This window comes from Chlorocebus sabaeus, chromosome 18 (assembly GCF_047675955.1).
Source record: "Chlorocebus sabaeus isolate Y175 chromosome 18, mChlSab1.0.hap1, whole genome shotgun sequence".
In the NCBI taxonomy this organism is placed as follows: Eukaryota; Metazoa; Chordata; class Mammalia; order Primates; family Cercopithecidae; genus Chlorocebus; species Chlorocebus sabaeus.
Genome location: NC_132921.1, coordinates 7612187 through 7625224, shown reverse-complemented (window position 1 = coordinate 7625224; position 13038 = coordinate 7612187). Strand labels below are relative to the sequence as shown.

Genomic DNA, 13038 nt, shown 5'->3' with positions numbered 1-13038 from the left:
CAGTAATATTGCATTGTGGATGTTTGCTTACACAAAGTGCTTTTAAAAGCTAACTTTTGATTTTACCTTTGTATTCACTCCACGTATCAGACAAAATGCAATTTTAGTGTTTCTTTTTTCAATAAAGGCTCTACAATCCTTTTAAGGACAGGCATTCTAGCAAAATCTATTGCACACAAAACACATTAATTTCCAATGATTAATAAATGAAGATACATTAATGATCAGTACTATTTAGACACTGAAGTCATGTTATAATGAGTTTTTCACTTTCAAAACTGCATATTACTAAGTTTTAGAGTTAGCTTCTTTACTACGTTTGCTACACTAATCACAACTGTCAAAACAATATTTTGCAATTTAATATACATAAGGCAACTAACTATATTTTAATACTCCCAGAAATCCTTAAAAAAAAAAAAAAAAAACACTCAAATTCTGAAAACCAAAAGCAAGGCAAAGAAATAGCTAATTCAAGCAACGTGATTCTTCCTGGTTCTTCATCCCCTACCTCCTCCCACAACCCAAAACAGTTAACTCTCTGTTCATTTTGACTTCATGTTCCCCGTTAAAGAGTAAAAAGCATGTAACAGTAATTTTGGAAAACGAAAATTAGAGTAGAAAATAGGTAGTAGTCATTTTGAAAAATAAAGTATCAGGGTTAACACTTTATTTTGCTAATGATGTGTTAAGTACTGTTCTGTATAAACCTTTCATAATGTAAAATTTAACAATCCAGTGTATTATTGTAAAGACCTGTTTTTTAGTAAGCAACTAAATTTGAATTCTGTAGCCAACTAAAATGGCTTCTGCAGAATTGATAAGTTCTGTTAATTAGATAGTGAATGTTGTCAAAATTTGTACACAGTGTATAAAGGAGATTTTGGAAAATTTTATATTAGAATGGCTGCAAAATGCTTTTGTAAAAATGAGTAGAATACTTATTACCTAACAAATTGTAGTATACATTTTGAAAGAATAATTACCCATCAAGTAAGAAATACCTTGAAAAATTACATATTTACTGACCTTCTGTGAGTTGGAAAAATTATTATAATTATTAAATAGGACAGGTTAGTTTAAAAATTTAAATATACAAATAAAAATAACATTGCATTCCGGTAATCGAGTGAAGTGCACTAGTATGTTAGTAAGGGCACTGAAATTTGAATTCCAAATAATCCAAATGGGATTGTGTTTGTTTCTGCTGCTTAGTAGTTGTGAAACTATCAATGTTCCAGGATCAGTTATTAAATATTAGTGGTTTTACCAAGAATGCAATAGGTAATCCAGGAATGTCAATAAATCACATTTTAACATGCTTTTACGCATTAAATAATTATGCAAATATGCCAGTTAATTGGGAGTTAGCCTCCCTTTTGTTTGTGGTGTATTTATTTTTCTTTTCTTTTGTTTTGTTATCCTAGGTATTTCTCCATGTATTTTCTTCCTTACTTTTGCTAATAGTTACTGAATTGCTGTGCAATGAAAAATAAAAACAAGTAAGCAAATCCCGATATGGTTAAGAAGCAATGTAGAGGCTGGGCATGGTGGCTCACGCCTGTAACCCCAGCACTTATTGACGCTGAGGCAGGAGAATCACCTGAGGCCAGGAGTTCGAGACCAACCTGGCCAACATGGTGAAACCCCATCTCCCCTAAAAATATAAAAATTAGCTGAGCATGGTGGCACATGCTTGTAATTCCAGCTACTCGGGAGGCTGAGGCAGGAGAATCACTTGAATCTGGGAGGTGGAGGTTGTAGTGAGCCAAGATTGTGCCACTGCACTCCAGTCTGGCTCTGGGTGACAGAGCAAGACCCTATCTCAAAACAAAACAAAACAAAAAACAAAAACAAAAAAGTAGCAATGTATAAAATTGTACGTACCTTGGACAAAAATAAATTGTTTTATAGACACCCAAAATATAATACTATATTGGGTTCCGAATTTCCTTGATATTGTCTGAATATTTCTCTCAGCAATGCATAAATGCAATGATGCATTAAAGACTCTCATTTCTCTCCTGGTTAAGAACTACAATAGCACCAATAGACCAAATCAAGCCTACATTCTCACTGCTCTTTCAAAGACTTGCGTGCACAAGTTCCACCAACACTTGTAGCCCCTTGCTCCTAGCACACTCCTGACACATCCGGCACCGTGTCCACATAGCACTCCCTTCGTCTACCTGCCCCAGATACGATACCCCTTCTCCACTCTGCCATCCAAATCACATCAGAACCCTATAATCTATAGTCTTAAAATATTATTCCAATCTATCAGAAAATTTAACTGTTCCTTAAGTCCTATTTCACATGTAATTTTTAAAAGTTTTAAGAGTATATTTTATCATCTTTTTTGTATATATTTGAGGCTTGTGACCATGCTTTTTTAAAAAATTAATGTTTAGGTTTAATCTCTCATAATGGCTTAAGTTTACTAGGCTTCTAGTAAATACTCAATAGATGTTTTAACTGATTAATATTACTTAGCAAAAGGTTAACTCTGACTGAGCTGCATATCTTAGTATATTCCAGAGAGCAGAAGACTCTAACAAATGTGTTTATTGGTTGAGAACTAATTTTCAAGGCCATGGTCTTCCAATCAAGGCCAAGGTCTTCCAGTCAAGGCCACGGTCTTCCAGTCAAGGCCATGGTCTTCCAGTCAAGGCCATAGTCTTCCAAACAAGGCCACGGTCTTCCAGTCAAGGCCATAGTCTTCCAAACAAGGCCACGGTCTTCCAGTCAAGGCCATAGTCTTCCAAACAAGGCCACGGTCTTCCAGTCAAGGCCATGGTCTTCCAATCAAGGCCATGGTCTTCCAGTCAAGGCCATGGTCTTCCAATCATGGCCATGGTCTTCTGATCAAGGCCACGGTCTTCCAGTCAAGGCCATGGTTTTCCAATCAAAGCCACGGTCTTTCAGTCAAGGGCATGGTCTTCCAATCAAGGCCATGGTCTTTCAGTCAAGGCCATGGTCTTCCAATCATGGCCACGGTCTTCCGATCAAGGCCACGGTCTTCTGATCAAGGCCACGGTCTTCCAGTCAAGACCATGGTCTTCCAATGCAGCATGTAGTGATTACAGGCAGCATGTATTCTCAGAAACTTAACTCAGCATCATATCTTTGCTTCTTTTAGTATTTCTGACAAAGCACATATTCCTCGGCCAATTTACAGAAGACTTATTCTACTTATGAGGTTCAATATTCATCATTTAAGCTATTGTCTCTTATAAACCAGCTGCTTTATTTCCTAGTGATTTAAAGGAAACTCAAAATTTATTAATAATACAGTGGCAGCCAAACAAGTAACACTCCAAATGCCAAGTACCTCACAGTTTCCAGGGTCACAAGAGTGGACACACAACTTTATACTTGTTTCTATCAGAATAGCAAATAGAGCTTCATATTGATGTTAAAACACTATGAACATAGATGGAACAATTTGCTATTGCTTTTTGTCACTGAACTATTTGAAAGTGTATTTAGACATGAGACCTTCCAACTAATTTGATTTCACTTTATTGGGTTTATTGACATCATCATTTTATCATTCAGATCTAACAATCCAAAGATGGAAATTGATTTCTGTTAATAAAGTAAAATATTCTAGTTAGCCAGAATAATGTCATATGTATAAGCATATCATTGCTCGATTTAAAACATTCACATAGAAAGGAGACACAACAACACTTCAAAATGAATCTTTCTTCACTGTTTCCTCCTCCCACATACACCAATACCTATGCATTTGTGCAGAGCATTCATTTTTGGCTGTGCAACAGACTGTAGATTAAACAAAACTTAGAGAGAACTTCTCCAGACACATCAGCCTGGGATTGAAGAGTCCTGCTAACAGGACAGAGGGCCCAGCTGTGTCAGGAGTGATAATCCTTAAGGACAGATTGCTTCCTCCCTGAGCAAAAGCAGGTTTAGAGAAGAGTCCCTTGCAGCCTGGCTACCTGGTCTCTGAATCCCAGGGTTGCCTCTTTTACACTCTTTGCCTTTGAGCTGATTAACCTGTAAGTTGCTCAGTTACCACATCTGTAAAGTGGGGATAAAGACAATACTTACCCGAGTGATTTAATTATGCACAGAATGCAGTATAGTGTCAGCGGCATGGATGCAAACATTACAAGATGGAACTGTAAAGCGTTTAAGGAGAGTATTGCACAGAGGCTGTGGAGTCAATATGTCTGATTTTCCAAAGTGAGTTATGTGATCTTGAGCAAATTCACTAATTTTTTTGGTTTCTGTTTACATCTACATAATGGGGATAATTATAACTATTACATAAAGTTGTAGGAATTAAATGTGATAGATCTTTAAAAACCATAACAGATACTGTCATATGGTATATGAAAAAGAATGTTACCTGTTCTTGAACTGCCACAGTTACCAAAAAAAAAGCAAATGAAACAAAACAAAAAACTTAAAATGTATAAAAAGTATATTTGGAAAATCAAAAGTTTGCATGAAAAATACAAAATGTTAATCAAAAAAAGTCAATTTTCTCTTTCAGATTTTTATATCAGGAAAATAGTTTAAACATCTTTGCTTTATTGCTTCATTACTCTTCTTTTTAAACCCTCATCTATTCCCACTGTTATCACAAGGTGGCGAACTTACATCAGACTTTAGTTAAAGAGCATTTTACTCCCTCATGGGGATGACTAAAATAAACCATGAAAGCACCAGGAATGACACCTAAACCTATACATTACTAATTCTTTAAATAAACAAATTATTTAGCAGGGGACAAGTCTCTTACATATTTGAGTCATGTAGGAGAAGATAAAATACAGCCACAACACTCAAAATAAATGAAGTTTTACATAATATATTTAATAAAGAAGCATAGAACACATATTTTTAATGTGAAAGGTCTAGTCATAGATGTACCTCCGATTTTAATGTTTATCTCATGTGGATAAACACTGCTTAAATTCTGTAACTTAAAGGTTTTTAATTTATAATAGCTACTTTAGTGTAGAAGTCACTAAGCTTATTCTATTAGAATTGTTTATTTCTTTTTTTTTTCTTTTTGAAATCCAGAAATCCACTAAATACTATTCAAGAAATATTAAAACGAATTGAAATAAAAACAGGCAGATTTCTTTGAAACAGTGATATTTCAACTATCCATGTTTTATGGTTAATAAAACTATCATTGGTAATTTGTTCAACGTCAAATAAGTCATCATATTACATCATGAAAAAAGGGAAAACAAAATGATCCTTAATCATATTCTCCTAAAGACTCGTTACACCACTGGACCCCATGTTTCTTGGACTTAGGGTCTGGTTCTCTTCACCTCCCCTCCCCAGTCCACTCATCTTGTTCTCTTCAGACATTCTTGCTGCTTGCTTTCCTCAAATTATTTTAACTTCTTTAATTTTGAGCTTTGTCTAAAGCTCACCCAGCTCTATGCTGGCCTGTGTAGGCACAGCCACAGTCTCTCTCACACACAGTCACACAAACTCATATACCACACACACTCGAACACAGACACCACTCACAGACACACACATACCACTCAAACACACACTCACACCACACAGCCACAGTCACACCTCTGGGTCTTCTACTTCTGCTCTTTATTAATTCTTCATCATTCCCTGATCTTTAGTTTAAATGGAAATGCTCAGACGTGTGGAAAAGCAGCTGGGGGAGGAAACAGCTTGTAGTATGTATTAGTCCGTTTTCAGGCTGCTGTGAATACCCAAGACTAGGTAATTTATAAAGAAAAGGGTTTAATTGACTCACAGTTCCACATGACTAGGGAGGCCTCAGGAAACTTACAATGCCTTCATGTTGGAAGGCAAAACAGGCACTTCTTACATGGTGGCAGGAGAGAGAAGTGACAGTCAGCGAAGGGGGAAGCCCTTATAAAACCACCAGATCTCATGCGAACTCACTATCAGGTGAACAGCATGGAGGGAAACTGTCTCCATGATTCAATTATCTCCACCTGGTCCAGCCCTTGACACGTGGGGCTTATTAACATTCAAGGTGAGATCTGGATGGGGACAAAGAGCCAAACCATATCAGAGTATATTTACATCTTCTTGATTTCTCAGGTTCAACTTTTGTCAGCCTTGAAGATTTGCTAAAACTTACTTTTTAAAATTAAAACTTCTGACCCTCGGGATGGTCTAGAATCTATTAGTCTGTTTGGTGACGGATGAGGCAAAGCTTAACACTAATGTGAATATGTAAATATGACATGTATCAACATTCTATAGTTAGGTCACAAATTCACATTGAAGAGCAAAATCTAGCATACTTACTTTTATTCGTTACTAATGTTTATCAGTTCAGGTAACTAAGGTGATTTTCCCCCTGCCTTCTCAGGCCACTATGCTAGTGCCTTACAGACCCCTGTCGCTGAGCCCCCTGAGGCTGTCACAGGTCCTTCATTTCCTCTGTCATCTCTCTGGGTGATTTTCATCAGACGCAGAGCCCACACTAACGCAGGGGCTTATACCCCTACCTTTGACTACTATGTGAGATCCAGATTTATTCTGAACACTGAAATTCCTACTTAACATCTCCATTTGGAACTGTAATTACCATCCCAAACAGAATATGGCTGATGGGCTTAAGCAAAATGATTATCACTTTACTCCTCTTATCCACATTTTCCCCTTTCATTCTCACCTCCCACACCTTCCTGGCATTGACAAAGGGCACGACCATCCCCTCAGGTGTTCAGGCTAAAGGCTCAAGACCATCCTTGGGTCCTTTCTCCCCCGGATACCGCTGAGCCAGTGGCCATCTCTTGGGTGACTCTGTCTCAATACAAAGCTCCTGTTCAGGTCTCCACTGCTGTGAAGGAGCCAGGCCCCCATTCACTGACAGCAATCTTACATGGGGTTCAGGGACACAGAAGCCATGGGGACCTTGGCCATTCGAAAGTGTAAATCAGGCCACATTTCACTTTGTTGAAGACACCCCAAAACACTTTCCAATAATGCTAGACTAATGTCCAAGCTCCTTGTACCCCATTACACAGCAAGTGATTTATATTCTCACAGCCTCTGCTCACCCTAAACATTTATAAAATTATTCCTCAACTCAGATGTCACCCACCATAACTAGCAGGTCACCACGTCCTCATCCTTCCCACCACATCACCCATGTTTATCCTCTCACAATAGATACTAGGGTGTGGGCTAATCCCTTTGAGTTAACTTACCTGTGCCTTGTTGCGTCCTCTTAAAAGGCTGGCAACCAGAAGTACCACTTTGTACATGCTTCATAAATACTTGGTGACAGACTATATATCAGAATAAAAATTCTTTTTCTTTTTTAATTGGAGATGAAGTCTTCTCTGTCGCCCAGCCTGGAGTGAAGTGGCATGATCTCAGCTCACTGCAACCTCTGCTGCCTGGGTTCAAGCAATTCTCCTGTCTCAGTCTCCCGAGTAGCTGGGATTACAGGCACCTGTCACTGTGCCTGGCTAATTTTTGTATTTTCAGTAGAGCTGGAGTTTCATCATCTTGCTTAGGCTACTCTTGAACTTCTGGCCTCATGATCCACCCACCTTGGCCTCCCAAAGTGCTGAGATTACACAAGTAAGCCACAGCGCCCGGACGGCATAAAAACTATTTAAGCAACACAATGAATATTAAATGCCATCTTCTCTTTAATGTCTGACAATGATTTTAATTTTTAAATAACAGCAAAACTTTAAAAAATAAACTTGAAAGAAAATAAAACTAGAGATATCAATTATGAGTAATCAACTGAAGATGCAAATTTTGAAAACCTTCAAAAATGTCATTAAAAATATATAGCTTGGCTGGGCATAGTGGCTAACACCTGCAATACCAGCACTTCGGGAGACCGAGGTGGGTGGGTCATTTGAGGTCAGGAGTTCAAGACCAGCTTGGCCAACACAGTGAGATCCCATCTCTATTAAAAACAGAAAAATTAACCGGGCGTGGTGGCACATGTCTGTAATCCCAGCTACTCAGAGGGCTGAGGTGGGAGAATTGCTTGAACCCAGGAGGTGGAGGTTGCAGTGAGCAGAGATTGTGCCACTGCCCTTCAGCCTGGGTGACAGAGTGAGACTCAGTCTCAGAAAAAAAAAAAAAAAATATATATATATATATATATATATATATATATATGTGTGTGTGTGTGTGTGTGTGTAGCTTGCTACTAATTATCATTTTTAATTGTGGTTAATTACACAAACAAAAATATTAAAAATATATAAAATATATTTGGCCATCAGAACTTCCCACAAAACAATTTTTTTTTCCAAAACAAATGGAAAAATTTCCCTTGTCACCACATTGAAACTTAAAATGGCCCACAGGCTATGTAATTAGAGGAAATGACATTTTACTTGAAAAATGGTGACCAGACTTGAGGCCAGAAATAGATCTGTGTATCTTTTTTTCATGTCCTTTATCATCTTCATAGTTATTTTGAAAAATCAATATCTGTTTTCAAAACTCTCTGTTCCAATATGACTAAGTTATACTTTGAAAATATCCAGTATTATGAAGTAAGATGTACATATATTAATCTGTTTTTGTACAAGAAATTCTGTTCATAAATTTCAATTCGATCTCACACATATTTATGAGATTCCTACCCAATCTTTGTGCTAAAATTACATATTCTTACTGTTCTGAAAGATATTATATTAAGAAACACATCTTCATTGGAAACTTACATTCCATATATACAAACTCTTTCCTTTTATGTGGGGTGAACCACATCATAATTTATCCATTATTTTATCATCCCTAGACATTATTACATAATATTTTTATACTTCCATTATGTCTGCCTTGATTCGGCCTCACAGTGATCTCTTCAAGGTGTGTAGTTAGGCATTACAATTACGATAAGGAAGGCATTAAATTTCTTTGACGTCTGCATGCTCATTACTATTAGGCCCTGGACATGTGGGCTAGAGTTGGTTTTCATGATACATACATGTCAGTAGCAGTTGGCTAGTTTAGACACACTATTCTTTTATAAAGGTACAATACTTGCTCTCATTGAACATGCCAAGTCCCAAAAAAGGGGCCTGCAATAAACAAAGATGAGAACCACACCTAAACACATCACCGTGACCTCAAGCTTAAAAATCTGCTAGTTCAGAGGCTATCAATTAACAGTAATAATTTTCTATTTCCATATAACAAACATAAGCTGTGTATTTTCAGGGGCAGACATAAACTACAATAGTTGTAAAGCTAGAATCAGAGAGATTAATATATGTTATTTCCAAGGATTCTATTAAAAATTACAGGAAATTTCCTGCCTTTATTCTTGTCCAAGTGATTCCTTGTAGACCTACACACTTTATTTAAAAAAATTCTTCTAACTGGTTCAATGAAAGTTCTGCAGTATTTTCTCAGTAACTCAATGAATAGGCAAAGAAGCAAAATTATTTAAGATACTTGTTTTAGTCAAATTACTTAAGAAAATTAACTTTAAATTTTAAGTATTTCATCAAACTACGTGTCTATACACATAATACTTTTTCAATGATTTAAGCAACCATATCGGTAATAGAAGTCCATCAATAATTCATTTCAAATATTAGAATACTTTTGACAGTGTTTTCTTTATGGTACAATCAAACTCAATCAAAAGCTTTAAAAAAAAACAGGAAGGAAGGGAGGTAAAAGGAGGTAGAAGGGAGGGAGGGAGGGAAGGAAGGAAGGAAAGAAGGAAGGAAGGAAGGAAGGAAGGAAGGAAGGAAGGAAGGAAGGAAGGAAGGAAGGAAGGAAGGGAAATGAGAGAGGAAAGGAGAGTTGGCTTCTGGCAGATTACACAATTTTATTTCATTTTCCTTTGCTCAATAGCCTCACTGTATTTGAAAGTGTTAACTACCCAAGTTTCAGTATGTTGTTATTTCACTAACAGATACAATACTAGTCACCTTCTGCTGACCATTTGCTATTTTCCAGACATAAACTGAAAACTTTCAGCTGCCCTGTGATATTTTCTCTGTTTTACAGAAAGGAAACTGAAGATTAAAGTCCAGGCATCACACAAAAGAAACGGGCAGAACTGACTGACACTGAAGATGTGCTCTTACACACTGTAATTCCATCTCAGATCTTTTCCAAAAGCAAAATAATTTTCTGAAATGGCTAATTTGTGATTCTGTTTCTAAAAATGTTTATCATTTATTTTAAAATTTCAAACCCATCTATACTTGCCCAAAGTTATATTTATATCTTTAGGATACATTAACTTTTTAAGTTTTTCTATAGTAATAACATATTTAATTTAAAAATAAATTCTTTATATAAAAGAATACTTATGCAATAGCAAGGTGTGAAGGCAGACTTGTGTTAAGATATATCTTTATCAGTTGACATTGTATACCTTTGGTCTTAAAGTCAACTTAATTATTGATTTCAGAATTTCAGTTAAAGACTCCATCAGCTTAATGTAAACAAGCAAAAAAAAAAAACAAAAAAAAAAAACAACAAAAAAAACCACAGAAATACAAATTCTATTGTGGTCAAATAAATAATGGCTCTCCAAGTTGTCCACATCTTAGTACCACATCCTGTGAATGTTACTTTATATGGAAAAAGGGATTTCGCAGGTGTGATTAAGGATTTCAAAATGAGGAATTATTCTGGATGATCCAGTTGAGCCCAATGCAGTAACAACTAAAGACAGGTAGAGACTGAAGGAACAGAGATGATGTAACAGCAAAAGCATACGAAGATGCTACACCAGTTGCTCTGACAAAGGAGAAGTGCTAGGAGCCAAGAAATCCTGCTCTAGAAACGGGAAATGGAAGGAAATGTGCTTTACAATGGAGCCTCTTACTGGGCAGCAGCCTTGCTGATATCCTGGTCTCAGCCTAGTAAAACCTGTTTTAGGAATCTGACCTCCAGAAGTGTAAGATAATCAAGCTGTGTTATCTGACGCTTCTAAACGTTTGCAAATTGGTTACAGAGCAACGGGAAACTAATATGCCCGTCTAGACCACGTAGCAGATTTCTCAGGCATTTGACTTTGACTAACCAGCCTTCTGCCAAAGTGGCCGTCACTGTACAGCACAGCAACCAGGGACAGGAGAGGGCAGTGATGAGAAAAGTAAAGATGAGACCGCTGACGGAGAGTGGCGGTTTCCAGCCAGGATACCCTGACAACTCGTACCATAATTAGTCCTGGGATGAATCTAAGGCTGCATTTTTCTAATCATCATCTGTCTTTAAGTTATTAAAGTGAATTCAAGGGTGTATGCACTCATATCGAGGGGAGAAAAGGGTCAATACTATATCTGGTGTTCTAAGATCCTGCAAAATTGCAGGTTTACCATCAGGATCTGTCATGCAGTCAGTCAGTCATCAGTTGAATGTCTCTCGGAAGATAAATGGTGGAGAAATTCTATTACAGAGCAGAGTTATTATTTAGTCTGAAAACTAAGTAACAGCTTTGTAAAAAAGTGTTTACCAAACCAATACATACATATTTTAGAAAAATCAGAAAATACAGGCAAAAAATATCACCACTCAAATACAACCATTAATATCTTAATACCATTGTCTTTTACATATATATATTACATATATAATAAATGGCATGTATTAAATGTTTATCCCATGTAGTTACAAGAGTATAAATGTAATGTACACGTGTTCGCTACTTGCTTCTAACATCTTGCTTCTTAACATAGTACGTCAGTATCAATCTACCACATCTTAATAAAGAGTACATTCCCAGAACCATCTGACCAATCTACTTAAGCATTTTTCCACGCTTATAAATATGCACTCATCAGCAGTATGTATTCCTAGAGGTTAATATTTCTGATTCAAAGGTGATATTCTATCTTTGTTCCCTATTTTGGAATTCTGACATATAACACTAAATTGTCCTTCAGGAAACATTTTATTTCCTATAAGCAGTGCATATGCTTTTATTTCAAGATTCCATCTCCAACATGATTTCATGTTTTTAACATTTTGATAGATGAAAATGATGTCTTATTAAATTTTAAATTTATATAGTTGTTTACTAATATGTTTACATGTTTGCTTCTTATGCTTACAGGACATTTACGCTTCTCTTATGAATTAATTATACACATTTTTACCCCATTTTCTATTAGAATGCTTATCTTTTTCTTATTTTTGAATATAATCATTATTTTTTATAAGATACAAGTATGTACCTACTGCCTGTTTTTTATCTTACCAATTATTCTCCAGGTCAACTTTTCCATATTTATTTTGGAACTTTTCCATATATTTATTTTGATTATGATGTTTCTATATTAATAAATATTTGAAATTTATGTATGTTTGAATATGGTGATTTTTTTTTTATCCATAGTGTGCTTTATTTTAGGAAGACCTGCCAATATATGACACACATTCAGCAATTTTCTCAGCATATGTTGTGTATTGTTTATATTTAAATCTGTACGATCTGGTATTTATGCTACTATATGACATACACACATACATATTTTCTATATTAGTAAAGTGGTCTTAATCTTTTTAAGACACATCAATTCACAAGGTGGTGGCATTAAGATTTATAGTAAGACTTCAATTTACACTTTGGCCCAAGGTACGATTGGTAACACTGCTTTCTCCAGTACATAACATTTTCTTTTCGTGGGGAAATAGATAGTGAATAAAATGTCTTTTGATCTTAGTATTTACGCCAAACTTGTAAATGGTGTTTGGCCTTGCTTATTCTAGAGGAAAAATGAAACACTGTTGTGAAATATTAAGTGAGAGGACTTACATTTTTGACTCCCTCTTCCCTTTCTTTAAAATAATTCTAAATTGGAAAATGTGTTAATTCATTTTTCCATAACTAACAAAGTTATTTAAAGTCATCCCATTTAAATCTGAAAGAAGTTAAAAAGGATTAAAGTAAGTTGGTTAATTTGAAGATACTTTGGTGTATAATCTCAGAGTGTTACTGAGTTATAATCTATATTTTTTTCCCTTAGGATCCATTAAATTTAGTTACTGAGATTATATGACAATTTTACTAGTTATTACAAAATTAAGAATTTGCATTATCCA

General features: G+C 35.9%; 1 protein-coding gene across 8 annotated transcripts in view; it reads right to left on the bottom strand.

The window, feature by feature from the left end:
• The window catches only part of NETO1 (neuropilin and tolloid like 1), a 127975-nt gene that overhangs the window by 17172 nt on the left and 97765 nt on the right, over nt 1–13038 (bottom strand). The gene's annotated exons all lie outside the window — the stretch shown is intronic.